The 18,452-nt window shown below is 43.5% G+C and overlaps 1 protein-coding gene and 1 non-coding gene across 8 annotated transcripts in view; both read right to left on the reverse strand.

The window, feature by feature from the left end:
- NMNAT2 (nicotinamide nucleotide adenylyltransferase 2) overlaps positions 1-18,452 on the reverse strand; it is a 221,166-nt gene that overhangs the window by 121,138 nt on the left and 81,576 nt on the right. Inside the window, exon 2 of one of the 7 annotated variants that reach the window (XM_060396686.1) lies at positions 1-18,452. This exon is cut by the window's left edge and continues 21,209 nt beyond it; it is cut by the window's right edge and continues 9,565 nt beyond it. The exons of the other annotated variants lie outside the window; for them this stretch is intronic. The gene's annotated coding sequence lies outside the window, so the exon portion shown is untranslated. 7 annotated transcript variants of the gene reach the window in all.
- TRNAG-UCC (transfer RNA glycine (anticodon UCC)) lies at positions 2,933-3,005 on the reverse strand. Its single transcript has one exon. It is a non-coding gene; the product is annotated as a tRNA-Gly (tRNA).

The raw sequence follows: 18,452 nt of genomic DNA on the forward strand, positions 1-18,452 counted from the left end.
AGCTCAGGAAGACCAGGAACTGAGGAAGACAGCCATTGGGCCCAGGCAGCGTCATTTGTCTAGATTAGGAAACGTTCAACCAAGTGTAGTAACCAGGCTCTAATGTGATAGAAAAGATGTGGGCATCAAGATCTTTTCTAAGATAAAGGACAATGGGAGGTGGCCAGCAGGCCTCGAAAGATGTCCAGGACAATGTGCTATATAAATCCCGGGAAGCAGCTCCCTGGGGGACGCTGGTCACGATGTTTGTGTAGCAAGGGCTGGATGAGGCAGGATGCCAATAGCACTCTGCAGGCACAGACTGAAGACAAGCCACCCCTGACTCATATCTCCAGCTGAAAGAACAGCTTGGGCCAGCCAAGCCTTTCCCTCTCCACCGAGAATGTTTCATCATCTTATTTCTTTTGATCACATCTATCAGATTCCTATTCTCTCTGCTGCATCACCACACCTGGGTCAAAGCACAACTGTCAAAACAATTGGTGTCCTCTCAGAAAGAGCCTCAAGAAATACCTCCCAGTCTAACAACTACACACGTGGCACACAGTACCATTATATGCCCTAACCCAGCCTTCTGGCCTCATTGATTTATTCTCCCATGTAAGTTTTCATTCATTTATTCATTCAGTACTGAGCTTCTAAAATTGGGGACCTTGGGCAAGTCACATAACCTCTCTGTACCCCCAGCTTTTCATCTGCAAATGGAATCATGGTAGCTATATTACAGCTGTTAGAATTAAGTGAGTTATTTTATATGAGCAGTGCTTAGAACAGTGCTTGGCACATACTAAGCACCATATAAGCATTAGATTTTATCATTGTTATTACTCATTCATCTTACTACTATGCAACAGGCTAGCTGAGCACTGTGTTATGTTAGTGACTCCAAGATGTGCCTTCAAAGAGCACGCTGTGGCCCAAAATAATAGCCTTGTAGAGTATTATCATTATTAATATTGAAAGGAAAAGTACTCTACACATGACCAGGAGAGAGAATTGAATGGAGAGTAACAGAGGAGATGTCAGAGGGGAGAGAGGGGAGAGACTGATGTGGGCGCAGGGATAGATGAGAGCACCATTGATACATGCAGTGTGAATTGATGGAGAGACACTCGAGTCAGATGCATTCCCAGATTCTGTGCTGAGAGGCCTGGAATAAAGACCCCACTTTGGGAGTCGCTGAAAGGTAAATGACAGCAGGAGGGAATGAGAGACAGTAAGAGGAGAGAACCCAAGATGGAACCCTGGGAGGGATATCTTCATGAAAAGATAAGCGGAGAAAGAGAAACGTTCAGAGGACACTGAGATGAAACAGAGTAAGTAGGAGGAAAACCGGAAGAGTGACAGCAAAGAGATCTCTGGAGAGGGGAGTTCCAACGAGAAGCGTGTGATTGGTAGTGTCAAGAAGACTGAAAAGTCCATGGGATTTAGCACCAAGAGGCGACTACGAGCCTTCCACCTTCGGGGAAGGCGGAGGGACCACATCCATTTCTGCATGAGTCCAGATGTGGATGAAGGTGAAGTGGCTCCAACGAGGTACGAATCTCCTAGAACCTGGCAGCTCAGGTAGGGAGGAAAAGGAGTGAGCAGATGGAGAGGGAGGCAGGCAAGAGGAATCTCACCTCCCACCTCTCCTCTCTTCCCTCCTTATAGCTCAGGGTTCAGCCAGTGAAATGCAGAAAATGCCATGTTCTGAACATGCTGTGTCATTTGTAACTTCATGCATTTTTCAAAGCATTGTGGTAAAATATGTATAACATAAGAGTTACCATTTTGACCATTTTTAAGTGTGTACAGTTCAGTGGCATTAAGACCATTCAGATCACTATGCAACCATCACCACCACTCATCTCCAGAATGTGTTCACCCTCCCCAGCTGAAACTCCATGCCCATTAAACAGGAACTCCCCATTCCCCTCTGCCCCAGCCCCTGATAACTACCAATCTACTATTTGTCTATAGTTTTGACTACTCTAGGCACCTCATATATGGGCTTCTCTGGTGGCTCAGACAGTAAAGGAACTGCCTGCAATGTGGGAGACCTGGGTTCCATCCCTGGGTGGGGGAGATCCCTTGGCATTTCATATAGAGTGGAATCATACAACATCTGTCCTTCTGTGACTGGTTTATTTCACCATGTCTTCAGCGTTCATCCATGCTGTAGCATATGTCTGAATGTCTTTTTAAGGCTGAATAATATTCCACTGTATGTATGTATACACCACAATTTGTCCACTAATGGGCATGTTGATTGCTTCCACCTTTTTGGTCTTGAAAATGCTTCTCTAAATATGGGTGTACAGAGCACCAGTCCTTCTTTTCCTTTTATAGCTCTCCCTGTGATCCGCCACCTGGAAGGAACTTACAACCCCGGAAATTAAGCTTCTCATATGGTTATTTTTCTTATGTTCTTAAATTGTAGCTATTTATACTCTTGGTACAAAGGGTCTAGTATTTGTTCTCGTTAAAAAAAAAAATGGGTGTACAAATACCTGTTTGAGTTCCTGCTTTAGCTCCTTTGGGTACACACCTACAAGTGGAATCATACCATTTTCTGTAGCGGCTGCACCACTTTACACTCCCACCAACAGTGCAATTCCAAAAAGCGTTCCAATTTCTCTATATCCTCATCAACACTTGTTATTTTCTGTTGCTTTTTAAAAAAATAATAGCCATCTGAACAGGCATGAAGACCTTTGTGCCTTTTTGTGTGTTAATTTTAGCCAAAATATCCTGCCTCCTCCTGTGATCCATGCGAAGTCTCGTTATTCACCAGAAACTTCTCAGTGCCTTTGAGCGGATTCTGAGATCCACTCCCAACAGAGTTAACCTCTCTTTAAAAATTTTATTTATTTATTTATTTATTTATTTGTCTGTGCCAGGTCTTTTAGTTGTGGCATGCTAATGCTTAGCTGTGGCATGTGGGATCTAATTCCCTGACCAGGGATTGAACCTGGGCCCCCTGCACTGGAAGTGCAGAGTCTTAGCCACTGAACCACCAGAGAAGTCCCTTCACAGCAATTTAACTAGGGACATCCACGTCTGTTGGACATCCAAATTTTACAAGTGGCCTTGTATTGTGTACTCTTTCTTTCCTATTTCGCTTGTCTAATGTATTATTCACTTATTAAATACATTTACTAATTAACCTTTATTGTATTTTATAAACAATGGATTGGAAATTAAAAACAAAACATAAACCTGGCCTTTCACCACAGAGAGCTTGGGAAGCACTAGAACAGATGGGAAACCTTAGGGCCCTGCGCTGAAGGCCCTCCGCAGAGAGCTGTCTGTGCAGGGCTCAGAACTCGGGGAGCAGGGTGGCTGCACTGGACTAGGAAGGGGCCCTCGTCTCCTGACGGCTCCCTGCCCTGGCCTGGGTTGTCTGTTCCTTCTTGCGCTCCCAGAGGCCTCTGTACACCACACAACAAACCTTACTGTTCTGAAGTGACCTGGGATGTCTGGGGAGAGTCACAGGTGAGGAGTCTGAAGGGATGCCCGTCCCCAGATCCAGCAGGACACAGGGTCCAGGGTGCGTCTGCTCTCCCTCTGCTCCACGACGCACCACTCTGCTGTTCTCTGCTCTGAGCGCTCTGCATTCTCCCTTCACTATGAACACTCCATAAATATTTGTGGGCAAGCCCAGTGAAAACATTAAAACACCATTCTCTTCTCAGACATACTGTGTTGATGCCATTTAATTGAATGTTTTCATCCCTGGGTTCGTAATTCTTTTGTTCTAACTCAACCATCAAATTTAGCTTCGCGTCAGAGCCTGCAGCTCCTGGCCTGAGTCTGTGTAAAATGGGGCAATTTAGTAAGCAGTGTTCCATTTATAATCCTGGTGTTTGACCTGGGCAGCGAGGGCTCTTCCGTTAACAGGTGAAGTCACCAGCCCCTGTCCTGAACCACAAACTGCTCCAGACACGAGGTGTGAGATCCCCTTCTCACCACAATCCTGAGCCAGGTCACAGGCGTGTGCTTGCAAGGTTCTGCCCTTGGCTCCGCAGACCTCCCTGGAAAAGGCCAGGGCTAGGGCATGTAAGAGTTCCCGTTCATGAGGCATTTACTATATGGGCTCTGTTCTAAGTGCTAAACAAGCACCAGCTCATTCAGTTTCCCTTCAGATCCTTTGAGGAAGGTACCTTTTTTTTTTAATGGTAAAATATACATAACATAAAACTTAATCATTGTAACCATTTTAAGTTCAGCAAGATTTAGTATACATTCACATTGTTGTGCAACTATCCTCACCACCCATCTCCAGCACTTTTTCATCTTCCCAAAATGAAACCCTATATCCAGTAGACAGCAATTCCCCATTCCCCTCCTTCCTCCACTCCCTGGCAAAAATTATTGTACCCTCTGTCTCTATGAATTTGACACCTCTAGAAATGAGGACAGTATTTTTATTATTACCCCCTTTACAGAAAAGGAAACTAAAGCACAGACAGTGTAAGTCACTTGCCCAAGGTAACAGCTGGCAAACGGAAGAGCAGGCAGCCTGGTTCTGGAGCCCATTAAGCGCCACGTGAAAGTGAATAGAAGTCCCTCTAGGGAGACAGCCAGATACCTCATTTCTCAATGTCCCAATCGTCCATGACACATGGCTGTACCCTGATCAGAAGAAGAGCAGCAGGATACTCTTCGGGTTCAAGACTCAAGGTGGGAGAAAAAGAAACTGGGATGATTCTTATCGTTCAATTTATCCTCTCCCAGTCCATTCCACCACACACATGTGCACGCACACACACACACATACATGTACACACATGCACACACACGCACACACACGCACACACACACAGAAGCTGTAGTGGCAAGAATCTGACTTTTGAATTCAAACAGATCTAGGTTCCAGGAACAGTTCTGTGATGTATTAAATATCTGCTCTTGGACAACCTGTCTGACCTTTTCTGAATTTCCATTTCTTCTTCATTAATGTGGGAATGACATTATCTACCTTATAGGTAGACTGAGAATAAGGGTTAAAGGAAATGAATTTAGAAAACCATCAGGCACAGAATCTGACACAGACAGGAAGCTCAGTCATTGTAACTTCTGTCCCCCTTTCTTCACCACTTCACCCTTCCTTGAAAAGAAAACTGGAAAAGCCTCCATGAATGCGCTGGAGTCTGGCCAGTCTTTGGCTGTTCGAGTTACCAAGGGCACGGGGAAGAGAAGCGTGAGGAAGAGGAAGAGGTGTGGTTGAGGGGAAGGAAAGGTTGGTACTTGTTCATCCTGGAGGGGGGCATGAAATGAAGTCCCCAGAAAAAATGCGCTGCCTCTTTCATCTCAAATATTGGCAGGAAAGTTGGAACAATGGGACTGGTGGGCTCACAATAAAACTGATGCTGTAAAGACCAAATCCTTGCCCGAACTCCCATCTCCCTGGCCAGCAGGCAGGCTGGACAGCTCCTGCAGGGCCCAGTGTACTCCCCACAGGCTCCCCAGAGCCCCCCAGCGTGCCAGACACACAGGAGTGTGCAGGAAACGCCCACTGACTCAGTGAGTGAGACAATACCTGCCACTTGACCACAGACTCTAGAGTGCGTTTTTACTTAGGAAGAGCAACCTGCCAGGACAAATATTTCAGGGTGGATTCCCCCATGCCCTCCACAAGAAAAAATGTAAAGTTTGGAGAGAGGGTTGACTGATGGCTTTCAGTCACCTGAGGCAGGAGACAAACTTCCTGAAACAGTAAATCTAACTAGTTTAAAAGGTCTGAAACTCTGGGGTGATCTAAATTCTGCTGAGATTGCCTGTAGCTGGAGGGCAAGGAAAGGGGGAGCTGCTGTGCCCCCCAAATTCCTTCTCTTCTTTGCAATGATCCATGCCATTAAAGAAACAAAAAGTGAGCCATGGGGACCTTCCTGGTGGTCCAGCGGTGGAGAGCCCGCCTTGCAATGCAGGGGACACAGGTTCAATCCCTGATCGGGGAACTGGGATCCCACAACCATGGAACAACTAGGCCTGTGCACCACATCCACTGAGCCCGTGTGCCACAACTAGAGAGCCCACGTACCGCAACTAGGACCCCACGAAGCCAAATAAGTAAATATGTTTGTTTAAAAAAAAAAAAAAGAACCAATGAGATGGCTCTTTTAAAAAATTATCTTAAAAAAAGATGAGCTCCACACGCTATGCCTGCTTCTTTGGAGAAACAAGGGGCGGCTTCGGAACATCTAAAACAGCTAAGGGGTTCCAGAAACAAAGGCATGTTTCTCAAGGAACTGGGTGCTAGGCATTGGTTAGTGGGGAAAAAAAAAATAGGAGAGAGAGAGTTAGCAAACCAGAAACACAGAGACACAGAAAAGAAAGAGGGCAGCAATGGAAACAATGATGATAGAGAAATAAACTCCACACTAGGGAAAGCCACAGAAGAAAGTCAAGGAGAAGGGAACAGCGAGGTCGGGGTCGGGGTGGAGGAGACTAAACGAGGGAGTGAAGACCAGGCTCCAGGACAGAGCTGGGAAAGGGAGACAGGACAAAGCTCGGCCTGCAGCTACAGAAAATGAAACATTGTCTGCGTGGAGCCACCTGTGCGAAACAGCAGATGGAAAGCCAGGTTCTTCCTGTGCCTCCAAACAGACTTTTTATTTATTTATTTATTTATTTTTTTTAATTATTTTTTTTTTTTTCAAACAGACTTTTTAGTAAGACTAAAATTCAGTAACTTGCTGCAAAATTGCTTGGTCCCTTGTCCTCTTCTTCAATGTTTTGCTTCTGCCAACAAAACAGTAAAAATGCCCCCATCCTTTAACAGCTAGATACTTTCCGAGGAGATTTTGGAAATGAAAATCCCAAAGTGTGATCCTGGAAAGTGACCAAGCGGAAGAGCTGGGTTTAAAGGGATGTTGTTATAAGGATAAGACACTCTGTCACAGCAGTCCTCAGCCTTTTAGGCATCAGGGACCAGTTTCACGGAAGACACTTTTTTCATGGACCCGGAGTCGGGGCGGGGTAGGGGATGGTTTCGGGGTGATTCAAGGGCACAACCTTTATTGTGCGCTTAGTTTCTAATTTAATGCTACTGCTGATCTGACATTTTATCCCTAATCTAATGCCGCCACTGATCTGATCAGGAGGTACCAGTATGCGGCCTGGAGGTTGGGGACCCCTGCTCGACGACTTCTAAAAAAATCTGGCCCTGATGCCATCTGAGCAGCTCAGCCTAGGAAATGGGGCAGAAGTGAGTATCAAAGTTTAATCCCGCAGGTTCCAGAGGTGGGAGAGACCCTCCGGGGATTCATTCTCCTTGTGAACCAGGGAGTACAAATGTCTTTCATTTTTTGGGTTCCATGAGGAACCCCAGCGAGGAACCCCAGTCCAGGCCCAGATGTCCCATCCCTGGAGCTGACAGGCTCTAAACAGAGCTACAGGGCCAAAGTGCCTAGGATGCTTCCTGAGGCACTGGGCTCTAGGTTGGATGAGGGGAGCCTGGGCATCCCCTTCAGCCAAGATGGCTTCCCTGCTCACCTCACTATGCTCTTCACATGGTCACTTCCAGGAACGCTTGAAAGGAAAAGTTCAAACACTGCCAAATGAAATGTCTGCCTCTCTTTAAAAATCAGTACTGTCTCTGGGGAAGGCACCTGCAGTCCCATCTGTGGGGCCGAATTGCAAACGACCTCTTCAGGTGGGCTTAGAAGGCGATGGCACCCCACTCCAGTACTCTTGCCTGGAAAATCCCATGGACGGAGGAGCCTGGTAGGCTGCAGTCCACGGGGTTGCAAAGAGTCGGACATGACTGAGCGACTTCACTTTCACTTTTTCCTTTCATGCATTGGAGAAGGAAATGGCAACCCACTCCAGTGTTCTTGCCTGGAGAATCCCAGGGACGGGGGAGCCTGGTGGGCTGCCGTCTATGGGGTCACACAGAGGCAGACACGACTGAAACGACTTAGCAGCAGCAACCCACCACCAGATTCTTCTCCCCTCTCCTCCCTCCAGGAGCGCAGTGGTCAGAGAATGAGCACAGCGGTAACAGGGTCTGACTGTCGCGGGGCAGCCGTCTCTCTGGCCTACCTGGGCCCTCTTGACCCTCTGGGCCTCTTCTGCAACCCCTGGGGGAAAAGCTTTAGAACAGCCATGAAATTCCAGAGTCACCGTGGAAAGAACAAGTATCCTCAAGTGCCTGTGCTTATTCTCAGACTTCTGACTTCTTTGAGATAACTGGACTTTACTCTTTATCAATAATAACTTAAGTGCTCACCATGTGCCCCTTTGCTAAATACATTATATGTATTATATCATATAATCCTGATGCAACACTCCAGGTGTTGGATGTTACTGTCCCCAAATTATAGGGAAGGAAACCAGTTCAAAGAATCTAACACATTATTGACTGGAGACATATTAACACTACAAGTGTTAGTTTCTGCAAAAATCCCCTGGTCAATAATATGTTAACTAACTCCTCCCAAGGACATTTGTATAGGGATGAGGGTCTGAACCAGTTCTCTCTAACCTTAAGGCCACACTCGGAATCTTATACTATGACACCATTTAAGAATTTTAGGGACTTAACCAGTGGTTAAGACTTTTTTGCCTTCTAATGCAGAGAGTGTGGGGTTTAATCCCTGGCCGGGGAACTAAGATCCCACATGCCTTAGTATCAAAAAACCAAAAACTATAAAACAGAAGCAATATTGTAACAAATTCAATAAAGACTTTTTTGTTCTGTTTTCGTCCCCATATCGCAGCTCCAGGCATCCTCATCCGGACACTTGCACGCTTGGCTCTCTGCCCTTGAGAGGATGTATCCTCAACACTCCTACCTCATGGAGGAGAGCCTCATTCCCCCAACTTGTCGGGGATCATCTGCTTAAACTAGGCCACAGCCAGAATCATTCATCCCAGAAGGGGCTGTGATTCATGTTTGAGCTTTGGAAAATGGTGTTGGTTTAATTTAAAGGGGAGAAGAAAGCAAAATAAAATGTTCAGATGCTGACAGATTTCTTTGGGGCTTAATTTGCATTCATTTTGTTTCCAGAGCATTTGATTTGTTTTTTTATTTTCAAACTGTGTTGTACCACATGCAAGGAAAATAGATTTACTTAATCTGGATCCTGTGATTTCATTGTTTATTGATGTCAATATGGAACAGACGAGGAGTATGAAAAGAGGAATATCAGGTGGTTTTCCATCTTCCCTCTGCAAAGCAAGGACCAGAATCACCAAGCCCAGGACTTCTAGAGGCTTCGACAAACTTCAGGGCTGACAGCCACACTATATGTCTCCTCCCCAGATCCTTCCTGGGAGCCATGTCAACCTTGACACTAGCACAAATAGGAGACCTTATTCCTCTCCTTATGAATAGGATATGTGTTGATGTTCCCAGTGTGTGTTTAAACACACTCTGCATGTAACCTGAGTGTTGAATTCACTGACCCACAAATATTTCAGAAGAGGGAAGCATTGGAGCCTGGCTTCTTACAGAGTCAGAGAAGCAGGCTTTCTGGGATGATGGGAAGTGGGGGCCAGGGCATGAAGTCCATCATTTAGGAAAATCACCATGGTTTCTTAGATCATGCCCCTGCCCTTGGTTGACCTTGTTCTCCACAGAGCAATCATCATAATACAATTATATCATCTTCTTTTTAAAACTTTACCATTTCTTACCAAAATAAATAAACAAAACAACACCCCATGTCTGATGCTGCCATTTACCTATACAATCATTTGACAATTATTTATTAAGTACTTGCTCTGTGCCAGCACAACCTAATTCTTTTTTCTAATCTTTAAAAAAAGACTTTAAAAAATTTATTTATCTATTTTTGGCTGTGCTGGGTCTTCACTGATTTGCACGGGCTTTCTCTAGTTTTGGCGAGTGGGGGGCTACTCTTCGCTGTGGTGCGCATCCTTCTCACAGAAGTTGCTTCCTGTATTGCCCAGCACAGGCTCTAGACGCTGGCTTCAGTAGTTCCGGCTCAGGGGCTCTAGAGCTCGGGCTCAGCAGTCTTGGTGCGTGGGCTTAGTTACTCGCCAGCATGTGGCATCTTTCTGGACCATGGATCGAACCCGCTGTCCCCTGCAATGGCAGGTGGCTTTTTATCCCCTGCGCCACCAGGGAAGTCCAGCACAAGCTAATTCTTACAGGCTCTCCAGGCATGTCTTCTCCGCCCCTTTCCCTCCACACACCAGCTCATTCCCTCTAAGCCCTCGTCCAGGCTGTTCCCTCCCCCACACCTATACGCCTGAGTTCTACCCAGCCTCAAGGACAACTCTTTCATCCCACTTTCTCTAAGAAACCTTCCCATTTCCCCCCTGGGCAGCATTCATCACTTCTCTGACTGCCTGCCACTCCTCCATCCCAGGAAGAAGCTGTTCCCCTCTCCGAGCTCCTGGACCGTCATGCTCTTTCCACACCCCTCTGTTCTTTCTTCCTGACTTGGCAGTATTTCTTCACTACTGTCCATTGAAAGCAAAGTGCATGCTTATCCTCCTCCCTCCACCGTAAGAATAGAATCAAGCAGCCATTCAGAATATTCTGAGTAAAGGGCTGCAGGAACAATTTCTGCTCAATTCCCACGCCCCCCTGTACTCATAATTAGGTCATTGATCACACTCTGCTTAATATTATAAATACCTGTGTACATAATAATTATAAACCACTGAAGGCTTTATTTATCTCGATTTATTTATCTTTTTATCTCCCACAGCATCCAAAAAGAAACTCCTTTCTCAAAGTGGGTACTCACTAAATGCTACTGAAATGAAAGAAAATAAAAGTAAATTCCTATGCTTCCAGGTGGGATTAGGGAGATCCTGGAAGATGACCTAAACAGTGGTGGGGGGAGGGTGGGGTGCATGCCAGATTGTCAGTGCAATTCAGCTAACATTTATTAGCTACATATATATATATGTGCAATAATACAGTGTGGTACTAATAATTAAGTTAATAATTAATATTAATCATTATTATTAGCTGAACACCTATTAAGTGGGCTATATTTGAGGGTCAAGTTAGAAAAACAAAGGTGACTGTGACATGACTCTGCTTTCCAGGAAGTCACAACAGAAATACAGAAGACAGAACTACATGACAAGGCAGCCAGACTCCACAGCAAACCCATGAGTGCTAGACTGAGGGCTTGAGCTGATCCACAACTAAGCACCCCGGGTCTATAATGATAAAGATAAAAAATTAAGTTCACTTTATTGAGTTTTTTAGTATGGCTAAATTTACTCCAAATAAAAGGACTGTTCATTACTCCAAGAGTACATTCTGTGGGAAGGAAGTGGACATTAAACATCCTTTCACACTGAAATAATGGGATAGTAAATGGGTGCTATTTGGTCTGAAAAAGAAAAGGCTGAGAACCTCATGTTGATCCTCCTAACTATTTTTGTTTTAATTTTGCTGCTTCATGAAATCCATACCTGGGATCCAACATACTGAACTTCGTAAAGTTGCAGGTGCGTTTGACTGTGTGGTGCGTAGACTGAAGACAAACCATGGAAGACATTCTCCAAGAAATATCACGGCCCTGTCTGCAGGGCTCCATCAGTCCCCTGCATGCTGGGGTACAGTGGTCCTAACTTCAGGCTGAGAACTGTTTGGAAACCTAAACTTTCATAAGAAGAGTCTGATTCTGTTCAGTGGACTGTCAAAAATAAGGCTCTCTTTGCAAACTTTTCCTCCAGGAATCCCGTCAAAGGTTTTCAGCAAAGATCAGGGAGAAAGTTCACCTCATGGTGCTAGTTGGGAGAGAACAGTAGTCAGTGTTAAAATTCCATCTCCCTTCTGCTCTCTAAGGAAGGAAATATTCAGGAAGAAAGAAAATAGAACAATAGTCTGATAGCACTGGTGGAAACTTACTGAAGCTGAAGTAACAGATTAGGGGGAAGAAAAGAAGAAAAGCTCTACCTGGAATGAAGGGGCAGAAATGCATGCTGTTTACAACCCTGCATTTGGAGGGAGGCTAAGAACACTTGAGAAAGCCACATCCTGAGTTCCAGATTGATAGTGCCTGCCTACAGCTGAGACAGAACATAAGAGAACAGCCTCTCCTACACCTATCTTCTCCACACTGCTGCTGCTGCTAAGTCGCTTCAATCATGTCCGACTCTGTGCGACCTCATAGACAGCAGCCCACCAGGCTCCCCCATCCCTGGGATTCTCCAGGCAAGAACACTGGAGTGGGTTGCCATTTCCTTCTCCAATACTAGCAAGTATCAAGTAAAAACAACACGGGCATACAGCTGGGAGGCTGCAAAAGGCAGATTCTCTCTGAGTAGCAGTGGAAATGGAGACGCAAATCCAATCAGAAAGATTAAAAGTGCAGCAGAGAACAGACTTGGATAAAACCTTGTAAATTAGTCTATACCATTAACAGGCTTCCCCGGTGGCTCAGAGGGTAAAGCACCTGCCCGCAATGCGGGAGACCTGGGTTTGATCCCTGGGTCGGCAAGTTCCCCTGGAGAAGGAAATGGCAACCCACTCCAGTATTCTTGCCTGGAGAATCCCATGGATGGAAGAGCCTGGTGGGCTACAGTCCATGGGGTCGCAAAGAGTCGGACACGACTGAGCGAGCTCACTTCACTTCATAAACAGAAGTCATCATTAGAGGAATTTGAAGATTTTGGTGCACTAAGGGTAACCACAGCAACAGCAAACTTCAAACACAGCCCAACTGCAACTAGATTAACATGCACTTCCAGCACCAAAGGGCTAAAAGGAAAGGAATGGTCATCTCCAAATGTTAAAAAATATTTGGACTCATCTCATTATCTTCTGTACTATATACATCTGGCCTTCCACAAAAAAATTATAAGGCATACAAAAAGACAAAGAAAACAGAGCCTGAGGAGAAAAGCAATCATTAGAACCAGATTCATAAATCATACAGATGTTGGAGCTATCAGATCAGTAATTTAAAATAACCATGATTAACATGCCAAAGGTTCTATTGGAAAAAAGCAAACAACATGGAAAATCAGATAAATAATTTCACTAGAAGGTTGAAAAGTATGAGAAAGAGCTAATGAAAATACAAAAAATCAAAAATGTAGGAGCAGAGATAATGAATGTTATCAATGAGCTAATCAGTAGACTTGACATAGCTGAAGGAAGAATCAGCAAATCAGTAAACCTGAAAATAGGTCAAAAGGAATTATCAAACTGAAACACACAAAAAATGCATAAACAGCAGAAATAAACCCAGCAGAAATAGCTTTCAAAAGTGAGGGAGAAAAAGAGAATTTCTTAGACAAACAAACAAAAAAACTTGGGAAATTCACTATCAGCAGACCTACTCTAAAAGAAATGTTAAATCTTCAAGCAGAAGACATATAATATAGTTCTTAAATTTGAATCTAAATAAAGAAATGAAGAAGCAAAATAAAATTTTCCGTATTTTTAATTTCCTAAAAGATACCTCACTGTTTAAGGCAAAAAGAGTAGCAAGGTATTATATGTTTGCAGCATAGGTTAAAGTGAAATAATATAACTACAATGGCACAAAGAATGGGAAGAGGGAGTTGGGAATATAGTGTTATGAGGGTCTTTACATTTCCCTTGAAATGGTATAATGTTATTTTAAGATAGACTCAGATTATTTTTAAATGTGTATTATAACCCTAGGATAATCACGAAAATAAATAATACATCAATAAAGGAGATAAAAGTAGAATTGTAAAAAAAAAATTCTAATTAAACACAGAGAAGGTAGAAAAAGAAAATGTAAGCAAAGAATAATTGGAACAACAAAAATCAAGAAGCAAGACGGTAAGTTTTAGTCCCACCATATAAATAACCACATTAAACACGAATGGTCTAAATACACCAGTTAAAAAGGCAGATATTATCAGACAGGATTTTTTTTAAAAGACCAGATTCTATACTATCTTCCAGAATCCTACTTTTAATATAAAAGCACAGGTTAAAAGTAAAAGGATAGAGAAAGATACACATGCAAACATAACCAAAAGGAAGCTGGAGTCACCATATCAATTTCACATGAAGTAGACTTCAGATCAAGGGATACTGTCGGATAAAGAGAGACATGGCATAATGATAAAGGGGTCATTTCAACAACATAACAAGTATAAATGTGTATGCATCTGGCAACAGATCTTCAAAAACAAAGATCTGTTCTCGACTGGTAACAGAAGGTACTTGCACTCTAGGCTCTGGCCACACATCCTACAGCCTTGAACTCTCAAATATTAACAAGATATATGCATGATATATTCATATCAATTCAAAGAATTTCTTGAAGGATAAGCAGCCTACTCATTTCTATAGCTATTTTAAATTTTATTTCCTAATCTAGTCAAACCATTAGAAAGTTGTGCTCCTGAGAGGCACTATTTCAGTTCCTTATGGAACTGTTTTCTTAATCGTACTTTGATGTTCTGCCAGCAACTTGAACTTAGAGATGTTATAAGAAACGGCCCTATAAAAATCCTTATTGGGTTTAACATAGGGTTATTGTTGAGAAACCTATCCTTTAGAGCACATAGTATTCTCTTCATAGGGTCCCCTGAAAGAGATTTTTTTTTAGGTTTAAGAACTAGGAAAATCTCTATTTCTCTGGTCAAAATTCTCTACTTCTTTTGGCTTCTGGGAAATTTGCTCAGAGGCAAATTTAAGCCCATGGAAATTGATAGCATGCTTTTTTGTACTAACTTTACCCCTGAATTTATTTTATTTTCCCATCATCCCAATTTTCCCATCTGTTTATTTTTCTTCTGCTATGCCTTTACTGTACTTATCTTTTAAAATCAAATTTATTGAGGTATAATCTGCATGTAACAAAATAAACCCATCTTAAGTGTACTGTTCAATGAGTTTTGGCAAGTATTACCATCTTGTTATTGTTAGCCATTTGAAAGCAATTTTGAAATAAGCAAAAGTAAAACTAAATGTCACAAGGCAGTCTGTGCTAAGCATTATCATAGAGATATAATCAAATTATTATGGGAGTATGAGAGAGGATAAAAAAAATCTGACTGGAGGGATAGTGGGGTGAAGGATGAGGGATCTTAAGAGAAAAAGTCTCATTTTAAAAAGTAGTATCTCACCTTAAAATTTAAAGATGGAATTGAAAGGATCGAAGTACCAGGAAAGGCAATTTGGATAAGAAAATGTCTGAGTAAAAGAATTACGTGAAAGACACAGGCACTGGTTCAGTTTGGCTGGAGTGGAAAGTGAGCAAGAAAGGAGTAAGGGGAAGGAGCCTTTAGCCACGTGGCAGGAAGTTCTGAAAGCTACATGGTGTCTTCTTACATCATTGTGCAGGTGATAGGGAGCCACTGGAGGTATCCGGCAGAGAAGAAACATAATGAGATTTCATTTATTTTTTTAAGAATACGTTTATTTTGTCACCGTACTGGGTCTGAGCTGCAGCACGTGGGATCTAGCTTCCCGACCAGGGAACAAATCTGGGTCCCCTGCATTGGGAGGGTGGAGTTTTCGTCACTAGGCCACCAGGGAAGTCCCTGAGAAGTGTTTTAGAAAGATTACTTTAGAAGCAGTGTGAGAACTAGATGGGAAGCTTTGATGGGAGGTAGATAGGGCAGCAGGGAGGCAGCTTCTTCCTTGGTCCAGGAGAGAGAGAGAGGACCTGGAGCAATCATTATGAGATCGAGAGATGGAATGGGGTGCCCTATGCTGGGAAATCTCTAGGAAGGGTCAAAGAATTAGCTGTGAGAATGAGTGAGAGAGACACTGACTATATTGATGAATGAGGGACAGGCTTTCGCATGATTCCTGCTCTGGAAATACTGCCAGGGCCTGGTGTCTTCCTTCTCCCAACCTCAGCCAGCAGAGAAAGCACAAGTTCCCAACCCCAAACTAACCCCTGCTTTTCTGGTGGGAGTAAGAGGGATAACCCAGTCGGGGCTTGTCATGGTAGTCAGTTCCTTTACAGTTAACCAGAGCCAATAGCATATATAATAACAATAGCTAGCTGTTGTTGTTCAGTTGCTAAGTCATGTCTGACTCTTTGTGACCCCATGAACTGCAGCACACCAGGCTTGCCTGTTCTTCACTATCTCCCAGAGTTTGCTCAAACTCATGTCCATTGAGTCAGTGATGCCATCTCATCCTCTGTCACCCCCTTCTCCTCCTGTCCTCAATCTTTCCCAGCATCAGGATCTTTTTCAATGAGTAGGCTCTTTGCATCAGGTGGCCAAAGTATTGGAGCTTTAGCTTCAGCATCAGTCTTTCCAATGAATATTGAGGGTTGCTTTCCTTTAGGATTGACTGGTTTGATTTCCTTGTGGTCCAAGCGACTCTCAAGAGTCTTCTCCAGCACCACAGTTTGAAAGCATCAATTCTTCGGTACTCAGCAGTACTTTACTTCAATTTTTTAAAGTAAAACGATAATAACTAACACTTAAAATAGCAGTCTATGTGTGGTACTTCACATATGTTAACTCATTACTTCCCACAGAATTCCTACGAATAGGAACTATTATATACCCATTTAACAGATGGAAGAATTGAGGCACAGGAAAATAAGAGTCTTGCTTGAAATGCATAGCTGGTAAATGGCAGAGCCAAGAATCAAACCAGGCATGTGATTTCAAAGTTCAGGTTCTGTGTCATTATGTTCTAATCATGATTGCTCTGGACCCTGTAATAATTTCCCAACTCACATGGTCACCCAGAGAGTGAAAGCCTCTCACTGTCTTACAGTAGGAGTTGCTGATATTCCTGGCTGAAAGATTAATAAGAACATGAGGAAAAGCATTGAAGGTCAGTATCTATGGTATGTTTGGTGCCCCATCAGTCATCAGGTATGAGCACACAGAGTGTTAGGCAAGATGCTATATATGAACGGCAACCAAGACTATTGCAAAATACGGAATAGACATAACAAAAAATACTGCTAAAATCAATGGCCATAGGTATACATGAGTATATGTATTCTTGTGTGTCTGGAAAATGTGTTATTGACAACGGTTGATATTGGCTGAAGCAATGGCCTATCACTCACAGACACCAGAAATTCCTGGAAAGCCATCCACCAGCTAGTTAATGATTTGAAAGACAGCCTTGGAAGGTTGAAGGTCTAGTTGAGCGGGCGAAGGTCTAGTTGAGCTAAAACAAACTCAAAGCAGATTACCAGTCTTCAGAAATGCTGGACTTGGACATATTCTGTGAAAACATAATGGTGACCCGGAGCCATCACAAAACCAAAGTCACACAATTTTAAAAAGTAGACTAAGCCCCGGGAATTCCCTGGTGGTCCAGTGGCTAAGACTCTGAGCTCCCAGTGCAGGGGGCCCAGGTTCGATCCCTGGTCAGGGAGCTAGATCCCACATGCTACAACTAAGACCCAGAGCAGCCAAATAAATAAATAAAAATTTAAAAAAAAAAAAAAATAAAAAGTAGACTAAGCCTGGATTTTTTTTTTTTTTCCAGAAAAGCCTCCACATTTAAGCTGTAGGCAATGCCTGTCCTCCTTTCATCACCTCATGTATGAGATTTGGCCACCCATACATTTAAGCAACAGATGGGAACTATGTGAATGTGTGCACATAGTTGGAATCAACAAATATTAAAGTCTGCATATGGCATCATTTTAAATTTATACCAACTCTCTAAGATACTGGAATGATTCCTTATCACAGAAGATTGTGTGGTTATTTGTTCATTCATTCCTGCAGGCACTGTGCCAGGAACTGAGGGAGTGAACAAAGCATAATCTAAGAGTCTGCCCTCAGGACACCTAGTGTCGGTAAACAGGTGCATATGAGGCCAGCTGAAGAGGGCCCCAAGGTCGCTGAGAGCACGGAAGGAGGGACACTGAGCTGTTGGGTCAGGGCAGCTCTGGGGAGGAAGGGACTTTAGGAGAACCCATGAAGCCCACTGGGAGAACTGTAGTAGGAAATTAAACTTTTTGTGTTCTTTTCTGTTTGTTTAATTCTGCTATAACATTTTGTTACCTAAAGGACTATCCTTTAAGCAAAAATTATACTCTCCCAGGGCCAAAAAAAAAAAAAAAGAACAAAAAACTAGGCTGGGAGGAAAGGGATAACAAGACTAGACATTGCCAATGGAAGAGAAGAGATCACATATGTGCAAACATAAGTTGTCCAGAAAAATTCCCTCAGGAAAGAAAGGGCTATCCCATGTATAAACTTTCACAAAATCTCTAATATTTTAAGGGGCCGTTTCAAGTATTTTGAACATTAAAATTGTCCTATTGAGGGAGGCTGTGCTGTGTGCTTAGTTGCTCAGTCGTGTCCTGCTCTTTGCAACCCCATGGACAGAGGAGCCTGGAGGGCTACAAGAATACTGGAGTGAGTTGCCAGGCCCTCCTCCAGGGGATCTTCCCAACTCAGGGATTAAACCGGGTTCTCCTGTATTGCAGGCAGATTCTTTACCAGCTGAGCTACCAGGGAAGCCCTTGAGGGAGGTTCAGTTCAGTTCAGTCACTCAGTCGTGTTCGACTCTTTGCGACCCCATGGACTGCAGCATGCCAGGCATCCCT

Source organism: Ovis aries, chromosome 12 (assembly GCF_016772045.2).
Source record: "Ovis aries strain OAR_USU_Benz2616 breed Rambouillet chromosome 12, ARS-UI_Ramb_v3.0, whole genome shotgun sequence".
Taxonomy (NCBI): Eukaryota; Metazoa; Chordata; class Mammalia; order Artiodactyla; family Bovidae; genus Ovis; species Ovis aries.